This window comes from Vombatus ursinus, unplaced genomic scaffold (assembly GCF_900497805.2).
Source record: "Vombatus ursinus unplaced genomic scaffold, bare-nosed wombat genome assembly UNPS02014783.1, whole genome shotgun sequence".
NCBI lineage: Eukaryota > Metazoa > Chordata > Mammalia > Diprotodontia > Vombatidae > Vombatus > Vombatus ursinus.
This window is the reverse complement of record NW_020954561.1, coordinates 60,287-64,492: the sequence shown is the minus strand read 5'-3', so window position 1 is coordinate 64,492 and position 4,206 is coordinate 60,287.

The window sequence follows — 4,206 nt, the reverse complement described above, 5'->3', positions numbered from 1 at the left end:
CCTGCCCACACCAAACTGCATTCCCCTCTCAGCCCAGAGCAGTATACCTTTCTGATCAACCATCCAGGTTGCCTTGGGCTAGAAATTTGTTTCATTCTGTCTTTTTGTGGGTTCTGCTGCTTTAGAATTTGTTTAGAGCCATTTTTTACAGGTATTTGGAGGGGTTTGTGGGAGATCTCAAGCAAGTCACTGCTTTTACTCCACCATCTTGGCTCTGCCCCCCAGATGCAAAGACTTTTGAGGAGGGACAGGGTCAAAGGAGAGAATAGAATAAATGGGGAGTGGGATAGGGTGAATGGAAATACAGTTACTTTTTCACAACATGACTAATATGGAAGTGTGTTGCATGACTACACATGTATAACCTGAATCGAGTTGCTTGCCTTCTCAATGAGGGTGGGTGGGGAGAGAGGAAGGATAAAATTTGGAACCCAAAGTTTTAAAAACAAATTCTCTCCAGTTATTATCTATTATTTGACCTGGCTATGCAGTTTTACAACTTGTCTGCTTATATACTAATGTTTATATATGTTTTATTTTTATGTCAATCCACTAATAATATTGTTGCTAGATTTTTCTTGTTTATTCTTATTTACTTGTGTATTATGGAGACATGTATTGTCATAAAGGTACATGCAATATGTGCTGCACATAATTTGGAGATTTATGTCAAAGTTTCTTACTGTGCCCCCGATGCTGCTTCCTCCACACATTTACTTTCAAGGAATCTGTGAACGTGAATGGGGGAATATTATACCATTATTTTTTACTAACATAGTACTTAATTTGTAATCCTATGTATTTTATTTTATGTACTTAAAAACATTATTTGGAGAATGAGTTGATAAAAGAAACAACAGTTAGAAACTCTTCATCTAGCAGTCAAAGCATCTCACTGAGGGATGCTTACATTATGCTCTGTCTACTGAATCTAGTGTGCTATCAAGGTGAATAGTACCATGATATTGTTATCTATATTGTTGGAATAATCATCTGTATTGTTTTAAAGATTGATTATTCTGTTGATGATTGTGATTTGTTTTCATATTTTAAGTAAGCCTTAACTGAATATTAAAGGGAAGTGAAAAATATCTGGCCCAAAGCAAGAATATGGCACATTCTTTTGAAAGTATGCAGTCCCTCCCAAAGTATATATGCAATAAAATGAAAGAGCCTGAGAGAATAGATATGAAAGAAAATCCTAAAATCTTATGTGGAAAAACCGCATCTAAAATTAAAATCACATTCATAATGAATATGAAAGACTGAATAAAAATATGCCACACAGATGAATAAAAATAATTAGATTTGCAAACATGCTATTGGACAAACCAAAATAAACTTCATAATATTTGAGAGATATAGGGAAACCATATTATGTTCTAATGAACCCTATTATATAATTTCATAAAGATTAATTGAATTCATAAAACCATAAATATAACTTGATAATTTAGATGAATTTAATGTTCATCTTTCAGAACTTGACAAATATATTAAAAAATTAATAATATAGGTTGTGCCTAACCATGAATGTCCCTCTTCAGTCTCTGTCCCCTCTCCCTTATATACTATTTTGCTTACTAGTTTCTTCATTTCTTATAGATTCAATCATAATAACTATGCCGATGATTGTCAGATCTATTTATCTAGCCATTAACTCACTCATGACATTCAGTCTCATATATTCATCTCCCTGTTGTACATCTCAAGCTGAATGTCTTATATACATCAAACTCAGCATGTCCAAGACTAACATGACATTTTCTCTTTCTCCCTCTCCAATGTCTCTATTACTGTTAAGAACACCAAAATTTTCATGGTGACACAGACTCCTACTTAGTTGTCATACTTGACTCTTTTCTTTCTTTCACACCCAATCCATTCCCAAGTCCAGTTTATTCTACTTTTGCAATATCTCTCTTATAGCCCCATTCTATATTCTGACAAAGCTAACCTCTGGTGGATAATTCATTTTCTCATGCCTGGACTATTGCAATATCTACCCATTCCAATTCATCTTCCACTTAAGCAATCAAAGTGAACTTGCTAAAGGCCAGGACTAGCCATATCATAAATCTTTATTACTTCTAGCCTCAACTATCAAATACTTAGTTTAGTTTTTAATATGCTTCATCACTTATGCCTTCCCCTCTTTTCCCATCTTCTCATAACTTATTCTCCTCCATATACTCTGTGCTGACATTGACCTCATAATTATTTCTAACAAAATAACACTCTATCTTACAAATTTGTGTATTTTTAACTGCTGCCCCTTATGACTGGAATTCTCTCCCTTTTTTTTTACCTCTTAGATTATTGGTTTACTTCAAGTTTCAGATAAAATCTAACCAACCACAAGAAGCTTTTCCTAGACCCCCTCAATTCTAGTCACAATGTTTTGTCCAAATTATCCTGCATATATTGTGTTTAAACATAGTTGTTTGTATGTTATCTCCCCTTTTACAATGCAATGTCTTTGAAACCATCATGGGCTATTTTTTTTAATCAAGCCCTACCCCAAGCCCCAAAGAATTATTCTATATCAGAGCCACAAGCAATTATTTCAGAACACACAAAAGACATTTTGCAAAGGACAGTGAATTTATTATGCAAACAAGAAAACATATAAAAGGTGACAGGTCAATGGGACCACTACCCTCACAGCATGAGCAGAAGGCTCTAACTGTGCCAAATGATGTTTTGAGCCTTAGTGAGCCTAGTTCTGGAAACATATGAAGACATATAATGGAAGAGACATTCTTTTGTTTGTTTGCTTCCATTAGTTTATTTTGATTCATCAACAATCACTTCCATAAGCTTTTGAGTTTTAAATTTTTCTCTCCCTCCTTACCCTCCTCCCTCCCCAAGATGGCATAAAATCCGATAGAGGCTATACATATGCATTCCTATTAAACATATTTTCACACTAGTCATGTTGTAAGGAAGAATTAGAACCAATTGGAGGAACTATCAGAAAGAGGAAACAAAACAAAACAGAAGGAAATAAAAAGCAAACAGTATGCTTCAATCTGCATTCAAACTCCATAGTTCTTTCTTTGGATGTGGATAGCATTGTCCATCATGAAACCTTTGGAGATGTCTTAGATCCTTACATTGTTGAGAAGGGCTAAGTCAATCAATGTTAGTCATCACACAACATGGCTGTTACTGTGTACACAGTTCTCCTGGCTTTGCTCACTTCACTCAGCATCAATCTATACAAATCTTTCCAGGTTTTTCTCAAGTCAGTCTGTTCATCATTTTTTATAGCGCAATACCATCCCATTACATTCATATACCACAACTTGTTCAGCCATTTCCCAATTGATGGACATTTCCTCAATTTCCAATTCCTTACCACTACAAAAGGAGCTGCTATAAATATTTTTGTACATGTGGGTCCTTTTCCCACTTGTATGATCTCTTTGGGATACAGCTGGAAGGGACATTCTTTACACATGATACTATGCATAGTGACTCTATGACTGTTTCTGTTTCACCAATCACAGGGTTTATCAATAGGCAGGGTATGCTGTTTTTATTTTAAAGACATTTCATTGAATAATCCCCATTACAAATAAAAAGAGTCAATTAAAGTAATTTAAGCAATTCATTTCTCCATCAAAGGCTAAGGATTTAAAATAATCAACATTAATGATCAGCATTTCAATTTATTACCAAAAAAACACAGCAGGAAGAGATAAAAAAGTTCATTCAAAATAGCCACAGTACATATCAATTATTTGAGAATTTATCTACCCATGTTCAAAAGGTAATGTGTGAATACTATTAAAATAAACAAATAAACAAAGTAAAATTTTTACAAATTGGTGTGTTGGTTAGTTTTGCTGAATTGCTTAGAATATCTTTCACTTTTTTTTCATTTTTATTCTTTGTAGGAAATAGATCATTGGATAGGATTTGAGGGAGGGATATATTTGAAAATGAAGGTGATAAAGAAGCAAAATCAAGTAAATTGTTTAAAAAGAAAAAAAAGAAATATCAGAAATTCAGGAACAGGTGGGAAAAATAACAAGAAATCTCAGTGATCATTTATTTTCTTATCCTGGGACAGATTCAAAAGACAGAGACATTTGTGAACACTGAGGTGGAAGCTGGCCAGGAGCACAGCATGTTTGAAGCAGCACCAGCTTTAAGTTGTGAGGCAGAAGTGAAAGCAGGAAGCACCTCACAGGGACAGTA